Below are 24,298 nucleotides of genomic sequence, written 5' to 3'. Positions count from 1 at the left end.
CGTTGTCCGTGTCCATGGGGTCATCCTCCTAGCATGCCAGAGAGGTGGCGGAGGTAGCAACTCTGTTGAGTGAAATCCATTCGACCAATAAACAGGAGTCCAATCGGATATCAGAAGAAATTAGAAGATCAATGCACTTACGTGGAGGTGACGGGAACAGTAACCCTCATCCGCGGCAAAGCCTTCCGAGGTTTAGACCCACTCGGTTTGGCCGCCTTGGAAGACTGACCCGCAGGCTCAGCAGCAACATTCCTGGCCCTCTTGGTGCTCCGAGCACTCGGGACCACGGGAGCAGTGGGCGGAGCACTCGAGGATGCCAGAGGGACCGAGGGAACTGCTGGTTCATGTCGGCGCTTGGTCCGATGCTCTAGCTGCGGGGGTGGCGAGTCCTGCTCTTCGTCTTACTCCTCTTCCTCACTAGTCTCTTCCTTCGTTTCCCCGCTGTCGGAGACATACTCGGCGCTCTCCATGCTGCCTTCCTGGCTGCCTTCCTCCTCCTCCTCGGCCGGGTTCCCGTTCGAGACGGGAGAAAACTAGTTGGTCCACTTCTGCATAAAATTCAGTCGGCGACATCAGACGTCACACAGAGATTCAAGCAAGCAATAAGACTAAGACAGTTACGTGCACTCGACAAATGGTACTCACCTGGTTCGGAGGAGGATTATCCGCGCAGAAAGGCCTCACTCGCCGGGATCCTCTGGGGTTCTCGCAGGCGCCTGTGATCTGGAGCACCCACGAGGTCACCTTCTCCTCAGTCAAGCCCACAACGATGGTCCGAGTGGAATCTTCGGGCCCCGTATAATGCCACATGGCATGGTCGCGATCCTGCAGGGGTTGGATGCGCCGACCGAGGAAGACCTCCAGCAAGTCTATGCCGGTGACCCCCCCTTCTGACGACATCTACAAGTGCGTCGACCAGAGGCTGGATGTCGTTCTTCTCCGCCTTCGTGAGCGCAAGCTGCTTAGGCGGAGCGGGCCAATCTAAGCTAAAGGGAGGCAGCCCTATCATGGCATTCGGGCAGGCAATGTCCTGGCAGTAGAACCACGTCGACTGCCAGTTCCTGACCGACTCACTCAGCTGAAGGGCAGGATAACTACTCCGACTCTTTTTCTGGAAACCTAAGCCTCTGCAGAGCTGGAGAAGATGTGTCTTATCGTCCGACTGGCTGAGTCGTTTGACGGTTTGAGATCTAGCAGAGAATATGTGCTTGAACAGCCCCCAATGGGGAGGACAGCCAATGAAGCACTCGCACAGAACTATGAAAGCAGAGAGATGGGCAATAGCGTTCGGGGGAAAGTGGTGAAGTTGTGCCCCGAAGTGATTCATAATGCCCTTGAAGAAAGGATGCGGGGGCAAGGAGAAACCTCGATAGACATGGCTGAGCAACAGGACGCGCTCCCCCTCCCGGGGCGCTGGCTCGACCTCATTCTCCGCCGACAGCCTCCAAGACTTGTGCACGATCATCCCGTGCTCCACCAGCTGCATCAAATCCCCCTCCGTCACCGTGGAGGGGAGGAAGTCGCCTTGAATCCACCCCGCCGGCAACGGTCGCTGCCGCCGCTGAGCAGGAGCCGCCGCCTTCCCCTTCTTCTTCCTCGCCTCCATCTTGCTGGTCTGACCCTTGGTCATGGCGGAAGCTGCGGATCCGCGGGGAGGAAGGAGGAGGAAGGAGTGTAGGTGCGTTGGAGGTGGCGAGAAGGACGGAGCAAGCGAAGGCAAGAGATTCGGCGAGCGTAACGAAAAACCCTCGCCGCTGAGATTTAAGTAAGGTTCCGATTGGGTCGCTGGCAGGTGGCCCCGAAACCTTATCCCCCGACCAACCGCGACGATATTAGTGGAGAGGTTGAAGGCGCGAGAATCGAGGCGTCAGGCGGTACTCGAGCGCGATGGCGTCATCCCCGATGAGCGTGCGGTAACCGAAATTTGAGGATCCCGAAAAATCTGCCGCTGTCAGTTGACTGGTCACGTTAGAAGATATCGCGGAAGCACTCGGTTTCCAACAGTTTGTTTCACAAATACTTCCACTCGGATCGTTGATCAGAAAAGATAAAATGGATCGAGGCAAGCAACGCCAAAGTCACATCCGTGCTAGTCGGATCCAAACTTCAAGCATCGCTTTGTCGTTCCAACCCCAATCCATTCGGGGACTAATGATGGGGTTATGGTCCTAGGGTAGGGTCATAGGCCTGCCCTGTAGGTCCTACCCAAGGACTACCCTTCATAAGGGACAAGGCCCTTAGTCAGTTCCGACTGAACTAAGAAGTTCCCATCATCCAGTCGGTGACAGACCCTCAACCATCCAGTCAGAGACGAGCATTCAGAGCATATCAAACTAACCGACTGGATTCCGCTCTGTGCATCGTAACCCCCGTGGGGGGAAATGGTCATACGTTTCCACACGCCTTTATTAGCATTTAAGACGTACGTTACCTGTAACATAGGAATTTAGTCGCCACTACTCCCCCCTGTGCAGTGAACCGTTGTGGAGGGCAGCGCACTCTATATAAGCCACCCTCCTCCACTGGTGCAAGGGTTAGCAACTCAGTGTATTCCATATTCCACTCGACAACAAGCTCCCAGAGCACTGAGACATAGGGCTATTACCTCCACCGCAGAGGGGCCTGAACTCATACAACCTCGCCGTAGCTAAGGCTCTGCCCATCCTTTTCATACCCTACACATCTACTGTCAGGCTTATACCCATGACACCCCCCAAAGCTCCATTGTTGCTCCTAAGCTCACTTTCGCCCTATCTCCCTCCCTAGCCATCAGATCTCGTTGATGCTCTAGGGTTTATAGGAGAAACCCTAGATCTACACTTTCACCAAGAGAAATTTGATTCCCCCACTAATCCTTGCAGATCTTGTTACTCTTGGGTGTTTGAGCATCCTAGATGGAAGAGGTCACCTATAGGATCTGTCGTGGTTTTGTCACGGCAGATGTCTTGTGAAAGGACTTAAAGATGGAGCCATCGCACCTTGGTGGCGACTCGAAGGGGGTGAGCGAAAGCGAGACTCAGATTTACCCAGGTTCGGCCCCTCGTGAGGAGGTAAAAGCCTACGTCCTGCTTAGTGTGGATTAATGGTGATTTCGATTACAAGGAGGGCGTAACTCGCTTGACCTAGCTCTCGATTCTCTCTAACTCGCCTCACCTTTCCCCAGGACTTGCCTTTATATACAGGTCGAGGCCCTAGGGTTTACAAAAGTCCTGCCATGCTACTCCTTGTGGCTTTCCCTATCTCTAAGTCGTCGTGCTCTCCACAATTAGGAACTCCCTTGGTAATCTACATCTGCACGACCTCTCGAACCGACATCCAGCTTCTGGGCCACGAGACACGCTTTGAATGGTAAGTCGCCCCTTTGATGACCCGACCCACTAAGGGTGGGTTATCCGTAGGTAATATCCCCAACAATAGGCCCCAGATTGTCTTGAATTCATTCATGTCAATAAACCTTCACCAATTTGGGGCGACTCTTTCCATTTCTATATTTCGACGAATGATAAGTCGCCACTCATTGTGATTTTATCTGACCCGCCTGTTGGAAATATGCCCTAGAGGCAATAATAAAATGGTTATTATCATATTTCCTTGTTCATGATAATCGTCTATCGTTCATGCTATAATTGTATTAACAGGAAACACTGATACATGTGTGAATGAATAGATCACAATGTGTCCCTAGCAAGCCTCTAGTTAGCTAGCTCGTTAGTCAATAGATGATCATGATTTCCTGATCATGGACATTGGATGTCATTGATAACGGGATCACATCATTGGGAGAATGATGTGGTGGACAAGACCCAATCCTAAGCCTAGCACTAGATCGTATTGTTCGTATGCTAATGCTTTTCTAATGTCAAGTATCTTTTCCTTCGACCGTGAGATTGTGCAACTCCCGGATACCGTAGGAGTGCTTTGGGTGTATCAAACGTCACAACGTAACTGGGTGACTATAAAGGTGCACTGCGGGTACCTCCGAAAGTGTCTGTTGGGTTGGCACGAATCGAGATCGGGATTTGTCACTCCGTGTGACGGAGAGGTATCTCTGGGCCCACTCGGTAGAACATCATCATGAGCTCAATGTGACTAAGGAGTTAGTCACACGATGACGTGCTATGGAACGAGTAAAGAGACTTACCGGTAACGAGATTGAACAAGGTATAGGTATACCGACGATCGAATCTCGGGCAAGTTCTATACCGACAGACAAAGGGAATCGTATACGGGATTGATTGAATCCTTGACATCGTGGTTCATCCGATGAGATCATCGTGGAGCTAGTGGGAGCCACCATGGGTATCCAGACCCCGCTGATGGTTATTGGCCAGAGAGGTGTCTCGGTCATGTCTGCCTGTCTCCCGAACCCGTAGGGTCTACACACTTAAGGTTCGATGACGCTAGGGTTATAGGGAATTGTTATACGAGATTACCGAAAGTTGTTCGGAGTCCCGAATGAGATCCCGGACGTCACGAGGAGCTCCGGAATGGTCCGGAGGTAAAGATTGATATATAGGACGGATGGTTTCGGACACCGGAAGTGTTTCGGGCATCACCGGTAACGTAGCGGGACCACCGGGACCACCGAAGGGGGGCTGCGACCCCAAGAGGTAAGATGGGCTAAGTGGGGGTGGGAACCAGCCCTTAGTTGGGCTGGTATGCCTCCCCACTCAGCCCATGGCGCAAGGGAAAGGAAAAGAGGGGGGAACCCTAATTTAGGTGGGCCTTAGGCCCACCAGAGGGGTGCGCCACCCCTCCCCCTTGCCCTGGCCGCCACCCCTTCCACATCTGAGGGCTGCCGCACCCCTTAGGGGTGGGAACCCTAAGGGCTGCGCCCCCTCCCTCTCCCCCTATATATAGATGAGGTTCGGGGCTGTTTGAGACACGGTTTAATCTCTCTCTCGCAGCCCTGCTCCTCTCCCTCCTCCTCTCTGCCGGCGCTTGGCGAAGCCTTGCCGGGAGACCTCGTCTCTCCACCAACACCACGCCGTCGTGTTGCTGGTCTTCTTCCCCAACCTCTCCCTCCTCCTTGCTGGATCAAGGTGCGGGAGACGTCACCGGGCTGCACGTGTGTTGAACGCGGAGGTGCCGTTGTTCGGCACTAGATCGGAATCGCTGCGAGTACGACTCCATCAACCGCGTTCTAGCAAACGCTTCCGCTTAGCGATCTTCAAAGGTACGAAGATGCTCTTACCCCTCTCTCGTTGCTGGTCTCTCCATAGGAAGATCTGAATATGCGTAGGAAAATTTTGAATTTATGCTACGTTACCCAACACCGCCGTGTAATCTTTGATGACATCACCTTATCCCATTAATTCCGGGGTTTTTAATACCGCAACCATCCAACGGATCTTTTGCTCCATATTCACTTATCCCAAAAACCTAGGCGCCATCATCGCAGTTTCTGACTTGTTGCCTCGATCTCCGCCTTGACAGCCTCGATTCCCATTTCGGCCCTTTAAATAACTGCAGGAGAAATGGGGGGGGGGAGCTCCGTCACCTACCTCCATCTCTTCCCTCATCTTCCTCGCGCTCTTCCTCTTCCTGCGCCAGCACCCCGGCGTCATCACCGGCTCCTGAAGCTCCTCCGTCGACCGTGGTCTTCCGGGCACCTTCAAGTCAAGAAGCACGAAGTTCTCTGCTTTCGTCCCCGGCGTCGGCCTCCTTTCCTTAGGTACACACATTCCCTTATTAGGTTTAAGCCAAGAATGCCATGTCCATTGTTCTCATGAGCTCGCTCCGTGACGCGACAAACGTCCTTTCCTGCTTTACATCCGCTTTATATCTTCGTAATAGACTCAGGCAGTAGCAAACCACGGCCACTTTATCGCGTCCTTTTGTTATCTTAAGCCTTCACGCCGTGGATCCAATACTGTACTGCCTTATGCTCATAGCCTTTCACCATTTTTCCGAGCAGTATTCCTTTATTTTGATCCACTCGTAGATCCATATTTTACTGCTTGTTTTTAGAAACATGTTTGTTCGTCTCCCGAGAACATCCCTAAGGAAATAGGACCTTTGGGAGTCGCCGTTTAGCTCCTACTTCCATAGCGACTTGAATTTATCACCATAGCTATGCCCCCCTTCCTTTCCAATTGAAAAGTGAGTTACAATACTTCAAAGATACTTCCATGAATCGCCCGAGTAGAGAGTTATGATGTACGTCACCCATTGGCGAGTCACCAAATCCTTTTTGAACATATTGTAGACCCATACTGGCGAGTTAGAACACTTCATAGTTTTTACTGAATTGCCTTGTTCCCCTCTCTTTTGTAGTCATGGCTATTTCGAAGTGCAATTGGTTACCAACAAAAATCGATGACGCTACTCTCGAGAAGTTTGTTAAGGCGGGTCTTCTTAACAACAAGGAAACCATTAGTTGGAGAACCGCCCCGGGCGAGTTGATTCCCAATCCCGCTGCAGAGAAGTAGTCATCTTTACCGATTACCTTGAACGAGGTTTTAAACCGCCCGGGTCAAAGTTTTTTCGAGACGTCTTGCATTTCCTTAACGTTCATCCTCAAGACCTGGGACCCGACTCCATCAACAACCTTTGCCAGTTCCACGTCTTTTGTGAGGTATACTTGCAGAGAGAGCCCATAGTTCCTTTTTTTGGAACTTCTTCCATTTGAATTGCCAGACCGAGTTTCCCAACGGTCCCAACCATGAACTTGGAGGAGTCAACATTCAAAGACGTCGCGAGCATGGATTTCCATCAGTCCTTCCGCCCAGCCATCCCAAGGGCTGGGCTGAGTCATGGTTTTATTGCCGGGACACCTCTCCACCTGGCAAAAACCCACTCCCGGGTTTCAGAGTAGACCGCCTGCCTATGGACTTCAAACAGCCCGAGAAACTCATAGAAGAGGAAGAGTCGGAATTTATCCCCATTTTCTCCGAGTTAAAGTCTTTGACCAACAACGGCCTCATCGAGATTGACCTGTTCTGTTGCTGGGTGGAGTGGAATATTCTTCCCTTGAGTCGCCGAGATGGGCTAATGTATGAATATGATGGTACGGTAAACCATCCGCAGTGCTTCCACCACAAAAGACTCTCAGAGAGTGAAATTGTTGGAATCATCAAGAAGCTAACCGGTGAGCCTTTGGAAGAATGTGCCAAGATTGGGCTCAAGGCCTTCTACCGCTCCAACCCGGTGCTGCCAATAAGAATCCAAGCCGCCTTTCGTTTCTTTATACTTACCAATGCTCTTGGTTTGAAATTCACTTCTATTCATCAGAAAAGTGATCCATTTTGGCGAAGGGGCCCCAAAGTGACCGCCCAAAAGACCACCAAGCCGCCACCAAAGAAGAAGAAGAAAACAAGCAAAGGTAAAGCCGCTACCAAAGATTCATCTGTTGTCAGCGAGTCACGAGCTGACGAAGAACACTCAGAGGTAAGACTTCCCCCTCACTCATTACCTGTGTATTTCTACTCATGCTTATACCATGCGTCTTTATGTGTAGGGCGAGGACAATGAGAGCCAAGATCATGCGGTCGAGGTAATTTCTATTTCTTCCGACTCACCTTCTCCTTCCCTAGACCAGCCAGATGGATCTGTGGGAAAGTGCCCATGTCTCACCCATATGCTTATATGGACCCTAATTTCCTTTTGAAGAAAGCAAGATATACCCCCAAGCGCAAAACCCGTAGTCACTCTGGCGACTTAATCTCCGGACTGCGTGAGAAGACAACCGGTCGGAAACGCACCAGCGAGGTACACTTTTGTTTTCTCATACCCTTCCTTGTGTAAAATATGACTCGCAACTTCTTTAACTTTTAAGCCTTTATTCTACCAGACTTCTCCCCTACATCTGGCGAATCAACAATATGAGCTCTCCCGCCGATGGTTCGTGTGCAAGGGTGAGTCCGTTTGTAAATCCCAATTTCTTCTAAATAACGATATGTGCTTTTAATCTTGGTGACTTTGTCTCAGAGCACAAGCGAAGAGAAGGAAAACTGGCGACTTATCTTCTGCTCCTAAAACAACTGAAGCCTTAGGCACGAGCACCTCTATCCCAGAGATTGACGAGGAGCAAGCGGCGGCTCATGATATTCCTGTGGACGATATTCCCGATGTCCGGGATGACTCGCCCGTAATTTTGAAGGAAACTGCTGACAAGGTTAACCCGCCAAGCCCTCTCAAGGCGACTGAAGATCCAGATGATGTCGTAGTCATCGGTACTGGCTACTCCACTCCTCCAGTTGCGGTACTGTCCAAGCATATCTCCAAGGAATCTCATCCTTCCCCTGATCAAGACACCAGTAAATTCAAGCTCCCCCGTTATGAGAAGCTGGAATTTTGCCAACTTTGCTCTGGCTTCGTAAGTCACCTAGAGAGGTATTATGAGATGAACAAAAGCTTGATTCATCTTATGAAGGTTAAGCATGAGGTACGTCTACTTATGTATTCTCTTCCACCCATTAGCCTTCCAAGGACCGGCTCATCTTTTGAAAGATGAGTCGTGTCTTGAATATAGTTAAAATCTCCAACCTGTAGCCCCCAAGGGCCGGGTCATCTTTTGAAAGATGAGCCGGGTCTTGAATATAGTTAAAATCTTCAACCTGTAGCCCCCAAGGGTCGGGTCATCTTTTGAAACTCTTTTGCCCTTGTTTTGGACTCTAATTTGCATGATTTGAATGGAACTAACCCAGACTAACGTTGTTTTCAGCAGAATTGCCATGGTGTTGTTTTTGCGCAGAAATAAAAGTTCTCGGAATGACCTGAAAATTTACGGAGATTGTTTTCAGCGGAGGAAGTGGAACCGTGAGCCCACAAGCCCACCAGGCGCCCCCTGGCCGCGCCTGGCACGCTTGTGGGGCCCACAAAGCTCCACTGTCTCCAAATCCAGCTCTATTTAGTCCGTTCCGTCCGGAAAAAATAAAGGAGAAGAGTTCATCGCGTTTTACAATACGGAGGCGCCGCCACCTCCTGTTCTTCATCTGGAGGGCAGATCTGGAGTCCGTTCTGGGCTCCAGAGAGGGGAGATCGTCGCCATCGTCATCACCAACCTTCCTTCATCGCCTATTCCATGATGCTCTTCACCGTTCGTGAGTAATCTCATCGTAGGTTTGCTGGACGGTGATGGGTTGGATGAGATCTATCATGTAATCGAGTTAGTTTTGATGGGGATTGATCCCTAGTATACACTATGTTCTGAGATTGATGTTGCTACTACTTTGCCATCCTTAATGCTTGTCACTAGGGCCCGAGTGCCATGATTTCAGATCTGAACCTATTATGTTGTCGCCAATATATGTGTGTTCTTGATCCTATCTTGCAAGTTGTAGTCACCTACTATGTGTTATGACCCGGCAACCCCGGAGTGACAATAGCCGGAACCACTCCCGGAGATGACCATAGTATGAGGAGTTCATGTATTCACTAAGTGTTATTGCGTTGGTCCGGTTCTTTATTAAAATGAGAACCTTAATATCCCGTAGTTTCCATTAGGACCCCGCTTCCACGGGAGGGATGGACAATAGATGTCATGCAAGTTCTTTTCCCTAAGCACGTATGACTACATAAGGAATACATGCCTACATTAGATTGACGAACTGGAGCTAGTTAGTTATCTCTCCGTGTTATAACTGTTGCATGATGAATAGCATACGACATAATCATCCATCACTGATCCAATGCCTACGAGTTTTTCCTACTGGTCCTTGCCACGTCACTTTGCCGCTACTGTTGTCACTACTGCTACTGTTACTCTGTTGCTACTGCTGTTACTTTGCTGCTACTGCTGTCACTTTGCTGCTACTGGTTACTGTTGCTACTACTGCTATCATACTACTTTGCTATTGATACTTTGCTGCAGACACTAAATCTTTCAGGTGTGGTTGAATTGAAAAGTCAACTGCTAATACTTGAGAATATTCGTTGGCTTCCCCTTGAGTCGAATCAATAAATTTGGGTTGAATACTCTACCCTCAAAAACTGTTGCGATCCCCTATACTTGTGGGTTATCAAGACCTTTTTCTAGCACCGTTGCCGGGGAAGCACAACTATATTCTCTGAGTCACTTGGGATTTACGTCTGCTGATCACTATGAGGAATCCGATAGATCCAAGAACTAAAGTCTTGCCCTCAACTATGAGGACAGGTAAGGAACTGCCATCTAGCTCTGCACTTGATTCACCTTTAGTTATGAGTAAGTTTGCGACACCACCTCCTGCTACAAATCTTGATATGTCGCCTGGGCTTGATGATGCTACTTTTGCTTCCCATGATGCTTATGATGATGCTATGCTTGATATTGCTTTGCCTGATGATTCTATGCTTGATACTGCTTTGCCACTAGGTGCATTCCTTGATGCACAAATTGCTAGAGTTGCTGCTAGATGTGATGATACTTCTGAAACTGCTGATACTATTGAAGTAGAACCTGCTATTTTGCCTGCTAGAACTAGCTCTCCTAGACATGAATTGCCTGATATGCCTGAGTGTTATGTTATGGAGGGAGAGATAGCTGAGGATTTTCTTGCATGTAAGGATAGCTATGATGTTGATAAATTAGTGCTCAAGTGGAAAGAAGAATCTGTGAACGCTAGGATCAAATATGACCCGAAGTTTGCAACTTCACCTATCTTTGTGACCGATAAGGATTATGAATTCTCTGTCGACCCTGAGTTAATCACTCTGGTCGAATCTGATCCTTTTCATGGTTATGAGTCTGAAACGGTTGTAGCCCATCTTACCAAACTGCACGATATAGCCACCCTATTCACTAGTGAGGAAAAGATCCGCCACTACTATATCCTGAAGCTGTTTCCTTTCTCGCTAAAGGATGATGCTAAGACTTGGTTCACTTCTCTTGCTCCTGGTTGTGTGCGTAGCCCCTAGGATATGGTCTACTAATTCTGTGAAAAATATTTTCCTGCCCATAAGAAGCAAGCTGCCTTGTAGGAAATATACAACTTTGCTCAAGCTGGAGAAGAGAGTCTCCCACAAGCTTGGGGGAGGCTCGTCCAGCTACTGAATGCTTTGCCTGATCACCCTCTTGAGAAGAATGAAATACTTGATATATTCTATAATGGACTTACCGATGCTTCCAGAGACCACCTAGATAGTTGTGCCAGTTGTGTTTTTAGGGAACGAACCGTAGAACAAGCTGAGATCCTATTGAACAATATCTTGTGCAATGAGAATGCTTGGACTATTCCCGAGCCACCTCCTAAGCCAACTCCGAAGAAAAGAGGTATTCTATTCCTCAGTCCCGAAGATATGCAAGAAGCTAAGAAATATATGCGAGAGAAAGGCATTAAATCTGAAGATGTCAAAAATCTACCACCTATCGAAGAGATCCATGGTCTTGATAACACGATACAGATAGTAGAAGTAAATTCTCTGCGTAGGTTTGATGAGAGTGATTTTCCTTTTGATAAACCTGCTAGCCTATGCCTGGATGAATTTGATAACTTTGTTGCTGAACAACAGAGTTTCAATGATTATGTTAGCAGACAATTGGAACAAAATGCCCGTATGCTTAGTCATTTAAGTGCTTGTGTGGACAGAAATGTCAATGATCTTAAGCTCTTGAGTAAACATGTCTCTATGGTTACTACTCAGGTAGAATAAGTACTTAAGGCTCAAAATGACTTGCTCAATGAGTTGAATGACAATTCTGTCAGAGTCGTCACTAGAGGCGGTAGAATGACTCAGGAACCTCTGTATCCTGAGGGTCATCCTAAGAGAATTGAACAAGATTCTCAAGGAGTTAGCACTGATGCACCTAGTCATCCTAGAAAGAAGAAGAAAGATGATAGGAACCTACACGCTAGCAACCCAGATGCTGTTACCCTGAGAGTCCAAATGATGCCTCTGTTTCTGATGCTGAAACACAATCTGGTGATGAACATGAGCCTAATGATAATATCAATAGTGATGTTCATGATGATGCTCAACCTAGCAATGATAAGGATGTGGAGATTGAACCTGTTGATCTTGATAACCCACAACCTAAGAATAGAAGATATGATAAGAATGACTTCACTGCTAGGAAGCATGGTAAAGAAAGGGAACCATGGGTTCAGAAACCCATGCCCTTTCCTCCCAAACCATCCAAGAAAAAGGATGATGAGGATTTTGAGCGCTTTGTTGAAATGATTAGACCTGTCTTTCTGCAAATGTGTTTGACAGATATGCTCAAAATGTCTCCGTACGCTAAGTACATGAAGGATATTGTGACTAATAAGAGGAGGATACCTGAGGTTGAAATTTCTACCATTCTCGCTAATTATACCTTCAAGGGTGGAACTCCCAAGAAACTAGGTGATCCCGGTGTGCCCACTATACCTTGCTCCATTAAAGGTAACTACGTTAGAACTGTTTTATGCGACCTTGGAGCCGGTGTTAGTGTTATGCCTCTCTCTCTTTATCGTAGACTTGAACTGGATAAGTTGACACCCACTAAAATCTCTCTGCAAATGGCCGACAAATCAACTGCTTTCCCTATCGGCATTTGCGAGGATGTGCCTATTGTGGTTGCTAACGTCACTATCTTAACAGACTTTGTTATCTTGGATATTCCCGAGGACGATGTCATGGCGGTCATCCTTGGAAGACCCTTTTTAAACACTGCAGGGGCTGTTATAGATTGCAACAAAGGCAATGTCACTTTCCATGTCAACGGTAATGAGCATACGGTGCACTTTCCGAAGAAACAATATCGAGTACATTGCATCAATGCTATCAAAAAAACTCCATCAATTCTTATTGGGAGCTTTGAATGCCCTATACCTCCTGTCAAGATGAAGTATGATTTTCTTGTTGGGGAAATACACATCCCCATTGAGGTAACTGATACGTCTCCAACGTATCTATAATTTTTGATGGTTTCATGCTATTTTCTTGTCAAACTTTGGATGTTTTGCATGCCTTTTATATATTTTTGGGACTAACTTATTAACTCAGTGCCAAGTGCCAGTTTTTGTTTTTCCATGTTTTTGACCCCTTTCAGAGGATATTTTGAAACAGAGTCCAAACGGAAGAAAATCCCCGAAAATATTTTTTCCGTAACGGAAGAAGATCGGGAAGCTTGAGAGCCAAGGCAGGGGGGCCTCAGGGGCCCCACAAGCCCCCACCCCGCGGCCAGGGGGGAGGCCGCGACCCATAGGCTTGTGGCCCCCCTAGGCGCCATCTGCCCTAGGGGTTGCGCCTATGTATTCCCTAAAAATCCCAAAAAAACAAGAGATCATCGAAAGTACTTTTCCGCCGCAAAAAGCTTCTGTCTCCGCAAGATCCCATCTGGGGCACATTCTAGTGCCTTGCTGGAGGGGGGATTCGGACACGGAGGGCTTCTTCATCAACACCATGACCTCTGTGATGATGCGTGAGTAGTTCACCATAGACCTACGGGTCCGTAACTAGTAACTAGATGGCTTCTTCTCTCTCCTGGATCTTCAATACAAAGTTCTCCATGATCTTCATGGAGATCTATCCGATGTAATCTTCTTTTGCGGTGTGTTTGTCGAGATCCGATGAATTGTGGATTTATGATTAGATTATCTATGAATCTTATTTGAGTTTCTTCTGATCTCTCTTATGCATGATTTCATATCCTTGTAATTCTCTTCGAGTTGTGGGTTCTGTCTGGCCAACTAGATCTATGATTCTTGCAATGGGAGAAGTGCTTGGTTTTGGGTTCGTACCATGCGGTGACCTCACCCAGTGACAGAAGGGGTAGCGAGGCACGCATCATGTTGTTGCCATCAAGGGTAAAAAGATGGGGTTTTCATCATTGGTTTGAGATTATCCCTCTACATCATGTCATCTTGCTTAAGGCGTTACTCTGTTCGTCATAAACTCAATACACTAGATGCATGCTGGATAGTGGTCGATGTGTGGAGTAATAGTAGTAGATGCAGAAAGTATAGGTCTACTTGTCTCGGACGTGATGCCGATATGTATGAGCATTGCCTTAGATATCGTCATGACTTTGTGCGGTTCTATCAATTGCTCGACAGTAATTTGTTCACCCACCGTGATATTTGCTATTTTGAGAGAAGCCTCTAGTGAACACTATGGCCCCCGGGTCTACTCCACACCATATTTTCAGCCTTACACTTTTTACTTCGTTGCACTTTCCGCCTTCAGATCTCACTTTGCATACAATCTTGAAGGGATTGAGAACCCCTTTAAAGCGTTGGGTGCAAGCTCGTTTGTGTTTGCTCAGGTACTCTGGACTTGACGAGACCCTCCTTCTCGATCGATACCTTGGTTCTCAAACTGAGGGAAATACTTACTGCTCCTGTGCTGCATCACCCTTTCCTCTTCAAGGGGAAAACAAACGCAAGCCCAGTCTCCGTCAACGTGTCAATTTCTGGCACTGTTGTTTGAGAAGTAGCAGAAGGATTTCTGGCGCCGTTGCCGTGGAAGGACTTTTATTGCCGTAGCAGAAGAATTTCTGGCGCCGTTGCTGGGGAAGGACTTTTTTTGCCATAGGAGAAGAGTTTCTGGCGCTGTTGCCGGGGAGGAAGATCAAGTCAAGAACTCATCCAAGTAGGTGTCGCAAACTCATCTCTTGCATTTACTTTGTTTGCCAGTTGCCTCTCGTTTTCCTCTCCCCCACTTCACCTATTTGCCTTTTTCGTTTGCCTTTCCTTTGCGTGTGGGCTATGTGCCTTCAATATGCTTGCATCTTCGCTTCCTGAAAATCTATTGATATGGATCCTCATCCACTTGCCAATCTCTCTAAGAGATCCAATTATGTTGATCCAATTGCTAGTGAGTTGAGTGCACTTGACTATATTTATGGAGTTATGCTTGAGATGCGTGAATCTGAAAATCGTGATGAAGAAATTTCTAAAGTGATTCACGAGGGCTCCTTGAATGAAAAGCATGATTGCAATGGTTTCACTATAAATCCTATTAGTGTCAATCATGCTAAAAATATGCAAAACCCTAAGCTTGGGGATGCTAGTTTTGCTATGTCCACTACTTGTTGCAATAATCAGGATTGGGGCGATGATTTTTCTTATGATCTTGAAAAATTGTTTAAGCCTCATGCTGAATATGATATTTGCAATAATATTGAAAGTGGGTTTGGAGAAGTCATGACTTTACTTGATGATAATCCCGCTATTTTTGAAGAGCGTCAACTTTGCATGCATGTGGATCATGAAAAGAATATCCTTTGTGATAGTTATATTGTTGAATTTGATTATGATCCCACATGTAATTGCTATGAGAGTGGAAAATATTGTGGTAGAAACTTTCATGTTACCAAATTACCTCTCGTTATGTTGAGATTGCTATTGTCTCTTTCTTCGTCCTTGCATTTGGTAACTATTGGTTGTCTTGCCAATTTGTTTTCCTATAAAATGGCTATGCATAGGAAGTATGTTAGACTTAGATGTGATTTTCACATGCTTTATGATGCTCTCATTGTGCTTCAATTCTTGTCTTTTGTGTGAGCATCATTGAGTTATCAATGCCTAGCTAAGGGCGTTAAACAATAGCGCTTATTGGGAGGCAACCCAATGAATTTATCTTTTTCTTTCTGTTTTGTTGCGTCCGCACCATCACAATTCTGTTGTGATTGTGTTTTTTGTGTTTCTTTTTGTGTTTGAGCCAATCAAAACCTTTATGACTAATCTTGGTGATGGTTGTTTGATCCTGCTGGAAAAAGACAGAAACTTTTCGCTCACGAGATGATTTTTCATTTTTATTCAGAAAGAGATTTTGAGTTGATTATTTTTTCTGCTGGTTGCTATGACTTTTTCCCAGGCAGTCGTAATTTTTCAGAATTTTTGAGGTACCAGAAGTATACGAAGTATACGAAGTATACAGATTGCTACAGACTGGTATGTTTTTGACAGATTCTGTTTTTTGTTGAGTTGGTTGATTGTTTTGATGAAACTATGGTTAGTATCGGGGGGGGGGGGGGGGGGTACTAGCCATGAAAAAGTGAGAATACAGTATCCCAACACCAATATAGATGGAATTCAAGTTTGCTACAGTAAGAAAAGAAGTGGTACTTTGTTTTCTTGTGCTAATGTTATCACGAGTTTCTGTTTAAGTTTTGTGTTGTGAAGTTTTCAAGTTTTGAGTGATGTTCTCATGGACGATGAGATAAGGAGTGGAAATAGCTCAAGCTTGGGGATGCCCAAGGCATCCCAAGCCAAATTCAAGGACACGAAAAAGCCTAAGCTTGGGGATGCCCCGGGAAGGCATCCCCTCTTTCGTCGTCAATCCATCGGTAACATTACTTGGAGCTATATTTTTATTCACCACATGATATGTGTTTTGCTTGGAGAGTCTTGTATCATAGGAGTATTTTCTTTTTTTTGTGTCACAGTCATCCTTGCTGCACACCTTTTTGAGAGAGAGAGAGAGACATGCACTCATCGTGATTTTGCTAGAATGCTCATAGTGCTTCACTTATATCTTTTGAGCTAGATACTTTTGCTCTAGTGCTTCACTTATATCTTTTAGAGCACGGCGGTGCGTGACTTGGTAGTTGGCTTATGCTATGAGAGTAGTCCCAAATGTGATAGGTACCCAAAGAGGATGCAAAAAAACCTCCATCTTCATGTGCATTGAGTAGAAAGAGAAGTTTTTGATTCCTCTCAATTAGTTTTGAGTCGTGGATTCGGTAATATTGAGAGCTATGTTAGTAGGGTGTTGTGAATCTAGAGATACTTGTGTTGAAGTTAGTGATTCCCGTAGCATGCACGTATGGTGAACCGCTATGTTAGGAAGTCGGAGCATAATTGATCTATTGATTGTCATCCTTTGTGTTGAGGCCGGGATCGCGCGATGGTTAACACCTACCAACCCTTCCCCTAGGAGTATGCGTTTAGCACTTTGTTTCGATTACTAATAAAAACTTTCGCAACAAGTATGTGACTTCTTCATGACTAATGTAAGTCCATGGTATAGATGCACTTTCACCTTCCACCATTGCTAGCCTCTCTAGTGCCGCGCAACTCTCGCCGGTACACAAAACCATCATATGCCTTCCTCAAAACAGCCACCATACCTACCTACTAGGGCATTTTCATAGCCATTCCGAGATGTATTGCCATGCAACTCCCACCGTTCCGTCTCATGACTTGTGCCGCCACTCTCATATTGCCATTGCATGATCGTAAGATAGGTAGCGAGATGTTTCCAACGTCATACGCCATGCTAGATCGTTGCACATCCCGGTACACTGCCGGAGGCATTTCCTATAGAGTCATCATCATTTTGAGCTGTGAGTAAATAAAAGTGTGATGATCATCATTATTAGAGCATTGTACCATGTGAGGAAATAAAAAAAGGCCAAAGAGCCCAAAAAAAAGAGGAGAAAAAAGAGAGGCCTAAGAGCCCAAATGAAAAAAGAGAAAAGAGAGAAAAAGAGAGAAGGGACAATGCTACTATCGTTTTCCACACTTGTGCTTCATAATAGCACCATGTTATTCATGATTGAGAGCTTCTTGCTTTGTCACTACCATATGCTACTGGGAATCTTCATTATAAAACTTGGCTCGTATATTCCGATGATGGGCTTCCTCAAAAATTGCCCTAAGTCTTCGTGAGCAAGCAAGTTGGATGCACACCCACTAGTTTACCTTTTGAGCTTTCACATACTTATAGCTCTAGTGCATCTCTTGTATGTCAGACCCTACTCATTCACATTGATATCTATTAATGGGCATCTCCATAGCCCTTTGATACACCGAGTCAATGTGACCATCTCCTCCTTTTTGTCTCACAACCACCACCACACTCTATTCCACTTATAGTGCTATATCCATGGCTCACGCTCATGTATTCCGTGATAGTTATAAAAAGTTTGAGAAAGTAAGAGTGTGAAAACAATTACTTGGCCAATACCGGGGTTGTGCATGATTTACATTAGTTGTGTGAGGATGATGGAGCATAGCCAGACTATATGATTTTGTAGGGATAACTTTCCTTGGCCTTGTTATTTTGAAAGTTCTTGATTACCTTCCTAGTTTGCTTCAAGTATTACTGTTTTCATGTCAATAGCAAACTATTGTTTTGAATCTTAAGGATCTGAACATTCATGTCACGTGAAAGAAGTTGCAAAGGACAACTATGCTAGGTAGCGTTCCACATCAAAAATTTCATTCTTTATCACTTCCCTACTCGAGGACGAGCATGAGTTAAGCTTGGGGATGCTTGATACGTCTCCAACGTATCTATAATTTTTGATGGTTTCATGCTATTATCTTGTCAAACTTTGGATGTTTTGCATGCCTTTTATATATTTTTTGGGACTAACTTATTAACTCAGTGCCAAGTGTCTGTTCCTGTTTTTTCCATGTTTTTGACCCCTTTCAGAGGATATTTTGAAATAGAGTCCAAACGGAAGAAAATCCCCGAAAAGATTTTTTCCGTAACGGAAGAAGATCGGGAAGCTTGAGAGCCAAGGTAGGGGGCCTCAGGGGCCCCACAAGCCCCCACCCCGTGGCCAGGGGGGAGGCCGCGGCCCACAGGCTTGTGGGACCCCTGGGCGCCCTCTGCCCTAGGGGTTGCGCCTATATATTCCCTAAAAATCCCAAAAAAATCAAGAGATCATCGAAAGTACTTTTCCGCCGCCGCGAGCTTCTGTCTCCGCAAGATCCCATCTGGGGCACGTTCTGGTGCCTTGCCGGAGGCGGGATTTGGACACGAAGGGCTTCTTCATCAACACCATGACCTCTCCGATGATGCGTGAGTAGTTCACCATAGACCTACGGGTCCATAGCTAGTAACTACATGGTGATGCGTGAGTAGTTCACCATAGACCTACGGGTCCATAGCTAGTAACTAGATGGCTTCTTCTCTCTCTTGGATCTTCAATACAAAGTTCTCCATGATCTTCATGGAGATCTATCCGATGTAATCTTCTTTTGCGGTGTGTTTGTCGAGATCCGCTGAATTGTGGATTTATGATCAGATTATCTATGAATCTAATTTGAGTTTCTTCTGATCTCTCTTATGCATGATTTCATATCCTTGTAATTCTCTTTAATTTCTGGGTTTTGTGTGGCCAACTAGATCTATGATTCTTGCAATGGGAGAATTGCTTGGTTTTGGGTTCATACCGTGCGGTGACCTCACCCAGTGATAGAAGGGGTAGCGAGGCACACATCGTGTTGTTGCCATCAAGGGTAAAAAGATGGGGTTTTCATCATTGGTTTGAGATTATCCCTCTATATCATGTCATCTTGCTTAAGGCGTTACTCTGTTCGTCATGAACTCAATACACTAGATTCATGCTGGATAGCGGTCGATGTGTGGAGTAATAGTAGTAGATGCAGAAAGTATCGGTCTACTTGTCTCGGACGTGATGCCTATATGTATGATCATTGCCTTAGATATCGTCATGACTTTGCGCGGTTCTATCAATTGCTCGACAGTAATTTGTTCACCCACCGTGATATTTGCTATTTTGAGAGAAGCCTCTAGTGAACACTATGGCCCCCGGGTCTACTCCACACCATATTTCCAGCCTTACACTTTTTTACTTCGTTGCACTTTCCGCCTTCAGATCTCACTTTGCAAACAATCTTGAAGGGATTGACAACCCCTTTGAAGCGTTGGGTGCAAGCTCGTTTGTGTTTGCGCAGGTACCCTGGACTTGATGAGACCCTCCTTCTGGATCGATACCTTGGTTCTCAAACTGATGGAAATACTTACTACTCCTGTGCTGCATCACCCTTTCCTCTTCAAGGGAAAAACCAACGCAAGCCCAGTCTCCGTTAATGTGTCAATTTCTGGCACTGTTGTTTGAGAAGTAGCAGAAGGATTTCTGGCGCCGTTGCCGGGGAAGGACTTTTGTTGCCGTACTAGTAACCTAGTGACTATTCGAAAATTTTGTGTCTTCTTTTGCGATTCGAAAAAGTTTGTCAAGGAGACTTGATCAACCTCATTGACGGATTTCTTTCGATGACCATGAGATGGATGAATCGAGGAGTCACAAACCTCTGTTCCAAGCTTTCACCTTCGGTTGCTGAGAAGAAAAATGATAGGTTTAGTTTAGTTTTCCCTGTTTTCTGTTTTAGCGTCCCGTAGAAAAGTACCCCGAAAATAAAAGTTCTCCGAACGTCATGAAAATCAAGTATGAATTTTTTCTGGAATTTTTGAAAAATACTGCGACGAAGAGCTAGTATGGGGGCTGCACAAGTGGGCCACAAGCCATGGAGGCGCGGGCACCCCCCTGGCCGCGCCTACCAGGCTTGTGGGGCCCACGTGCACCCCCTCCACTCATTCTAGCTCCCATATGCTTCTCCTACCTCGAGAAAAAATCGTTTCGCAGCTCAACCCCATGTTCTTGCTCTTCTTGCTGGGATTTTCGATCTCGTTGCTCAAAGCACCATTCTCCGGACTATTTTGGGGAAATTACTCCTTGGTAAGTGACTCATCCATTGTTCCAATTAGTTTTTGCTCTAGTGCCTTATACTTCGCGTATTTTTGGTGCCTTGGTGACCATGTTCTTGAGCTTTGCATGCTATTTTTAGCTGGTCCCAAGTAGTTTTGATGCGTAATATGGCCTCTAGGCACTTGTTGGAGTAGTTGCTACGAGTTTAGTTGAGCCTTGTTCACTTTTCCTTAGAGTCACTAAAAATTTCAGAAAAGGAAGATGTTCAGGAGAAACTATCATGGTGGTTCCTCAAGCAAGAGAGGTCCCCGTCTTGCGATTCGGGAGACCGATCCTTACCAACCAAGGAACGCACAGGTACAACCATGTGAATGACCTTCTGATGAATTTATGATTGAGGCAGGTTTCAAAGACGAGTTTGATACACTTGTTCACAACGTCGGACTCGAAGAATTCATCTCCGCTAAATGTGAACAGTATGTTGCTTTCACTGCCTCTTTTGTTCGTAGATTCAAATTTTTAGCTGGCCGTGACACATCTGTACTGTTTGATCTCTATGACAAATCATATACCATGGATTTAGGGGATTTCAATAGAATTTGCAAGATACCTGTTTGGGGTAGTCTCAATGATCCTCCTAAATCCTCGGTTAGAGATTTTTTCTCTAGTATAACTGTCGGAGAAACTAGAGATATTACGCAGGCTACCATGGGGAGCATTCATTTTCCTGCCTTGCATTACTTTGCCCTCTTCATATGTAGATGCATTAACGACAAGATTGAGCATTGTCAGCTCTGCGCACCCGACCTTAGTATTCTTAAGAGCGCAGTAACGGGTGATAGAAGTTTCAACATGGGAGCTATAATAGCAAGGAGGCTGAATAATAATGCTAATGAAGGGGATTTCTTTGGTGGGATCTATGCCACTCGCATAGCAAATTTTCTTGGAGTACCCATCCGCGAAGGAGATCCCCCGCTCCATACAACTTTCCTTGATCGCGTTGCTTTGACACGCTATAAGTTCCTTGAGAGGGATAATGAATCCCTCCTGTACCGTTTAATATTTAACTGACAGCGTGTTTTCCATATTACCCTTCCTGCTCCTGCCTTCTTTGAATTTCAGGTAAAACAGAGATATTACATAACCAGAGGAGAGGTAGAGGAGTATGAGAGGGAGGCAAAGGCTGCTCGCCTTCGTGAGGCAGCTATTCAGGCAATGGCTGCCGCGCTCCCGTACAACCCCCATTGTGATTTTGGGTATCGCCCGGACCAGCCATGGGAGTAGACCAACTTAGGCCAAAAGCCTAAGCTTGGGGGAGTACGTGTTTCTCACCGACTTTATATTCTTGCTTATGCTTTCACTTTGTTTGTCGGTGTTCACACTTTGCCACTGTATCATCCATGTTAGTTTACTTTCTTTTTCTTGATTTCTTTTCGTGTGTCTGTCTAGTTTGAGAAAACCCAAAAATAATTTCTTGTTCTTCTTTTGCTTGTTGGGAGCTTTCCCGTGTAAATAGTTTTCTTTTTCTTTGGGTCAAGGTAGAAGACCATGGTTACAATGTTTAGTGGCTCTCGCATGCATATATGTTTATCTGTTAAAGAGCGATATTACTTTGTCTTCTCCTTTGTGTTTGCTTGCAGATTCCAGCTTAGTCCAATGCACGAGCACTCTTATTATTGTTCACATCGTTCGGTCGTGCAAGTGAAAGGCAATAATGACGATATATGATGAAGTGACTGAGCCTGGAAAAGCTGGTATGAACTCGATCTATTTTGTTTTTGTAAATATGACTAGCTCATCGTTCCTGATTCAGTTTTGTTGTGAGAGAAACATGTTTGCAATGACAACTTAGAGATCATAGTTTCTGATGCCATGCTTAATTAGCTAGGAGCTTATAATGGTTTGTCTTGGATGCCCACATGAATGTTGAGATGACTATGATGTAGTATGATAGGATGGTATCCTCCTTTGAATGATTCAAGTGGCTTGACTTGGCGCATGTTCATGCATGTAGTTGAAACAAAATCAACATAACCTCTATGATATTCATGTTCATGGTGATTTATGTCCTACTCATGCTTGCACTCAATGTTAGTTAATCTCAATGCATTTTGATGACTGTTGTCGCTCTCTAGTTGGTCGCTTCCCAGTCTTTTGCTTGCCTTCACTTGTACTAAGCGGGAATACTGCTTGTGCATCCACTTCCATGAACCCAAAGTTGTTCCAAGATAAGTCCACCATACCTACCTATATGCGGTATCTAGCTGCCGTTCCAAGTAAATTTGCATGTGCCACTCTCTAAACCTTCAAGAAATAATCTGTTTTGCATGCTCGAACCGCTCATGTGGTGACAGGGGGCTATCAGTATCTTCCATGCTAGGCATGTTATCCTCGATATGTGTTTATTCACTATCATTCACAATAAAGGGGCCGGTAATTGGAATGCCTAGTTCCATGCTCAAATCGAAAAGATAATTGCAAACAAAACTCCCCTGGATTGATGTTGGTATGGACGGCACCCGAGTATTCGGCTAGTAGTGGAGTGTGATTGATTGGTGGTGGGGGAGTCAAAACTTTACTTTTCTGTTTGGGAACCGCCTATAGCATGTGTAGCGTGGAAGATGGTGAGAACTCTTAGTCATTGCGTTGACAATGAAAGCATGCCACCCAAAATTATTATCTCTGCTTTCAAAGCTTGAGCTCTGGCACCTTTGCAAATCAATGCTTCCCTCTGCGAAGGGCCTGTCTATTTATGTTCCTCTTGAGTCATCCTCCTCTTATAAAAGCACCAATTAGAGAGCACCTCTGTCATTTTTATGCTTTGTTTTTAATTGCTGATGAGTATGACTGTGACTGGATCTGTTTTGCCATGAATTACAATGTTTAGTCAGCCCTTGGTCTTTGAAGGTGCTCTGCATTTATGTTTTGCGGTCTCGGAAAGAGCTAGCGAGATACCATCTATTCGTACTGCTTCATGATTGTTTTGATTGAAGTGTTGACGTTTGAAACTTATTATTATTGCTCGCTAGTTGATTATGCCATTGATATGAGTTTACCGTGAGACCTAGATGTCATTTGCTTATGTGGTTAGCTTGTGATCTTGCTGAAATTCTGGATATGAGTTAGACATAGTTGCAACAACAAGATCAAACAGAGTTCGTATTTTTTTTCTTTTGTCTCTTTCAGTGCGTCAACTGAATTGCGTGAGGACAAGCAAGGTTTTAAGCTTGGGGGAGTTGATACGTCTCCGTCGTATCTACTTTTCCAAACTCTTTTGCCCTTGTTTTGGACCCTAATTTGCATGATTTGAATGGAACTAACCCGGACTAACGCTGTTTTCAGCAGAATTTCCATGGTGTTGTTTTTGCGCAGAAATAAAAGTTCTCACCTGAAAATTTATGGAGAATTTTTCTGGAATTTATGAAAAATACTGGCGCAAGAATCAGCGGAGGAAGTGGAGTCGTGAGCCCACAAGCCCACCAGCCGCGGGCCCCCCTGGCTGCGCCTGGCAGGCTTATGGGGCCCACAAAGCTCCACCGCCTCCAAATCCAGCTCTATTTAGTCCGTTCCATCCGGAAAAAAATAAAGGGGAAGAGTTCATCGCGTTTTACGATACGGAGGCGCCGCCACCTCCTGTTCTTCATTTGGAGGGCAGATCTGGAGTCCGTTCTGGGCTCCGGAGAGGGGAGACCATCACCATCGTCATCACCAACCTTCCTTCATTGCCAATTCCATGATGCTCTTCACCGTTTGTGAGTAATCTCATCGTAGGCTTGCTGGACGGTGATGGGTTGGATGAGATCTATCATGTAATCGAGTTAGTTTTGACGGGGATTGATCCCTAGTATCCACTATGTTCCGAGACTGATGTTGGTACTACTTTGTCATGCTTAATGCTTGTCACTAGGGCCCGAGTTACATGATTTCAGATCTGAACCTATTATGTTGTCGATAATATATGTGTGTTCTTGATCCTATCTTGCAAGT

This window comes from Hordeum vulgare, chromosome 5H, assembly GCF_904849725.1.
Source record: "Hordeum vulgare subsp. vulgare chromosome 5H, MorexV3_pseudomolecules_assembly, whole genome shotgun sequence".
NCBI lineage: Eukaryota > Viridiplantae > Streptophyta > Magnoliopsida > Poales > Poaceae > Hordeum > Hordeum vulgare.
Note: the sequence above shows the minus strand (reverse complement) of the source record.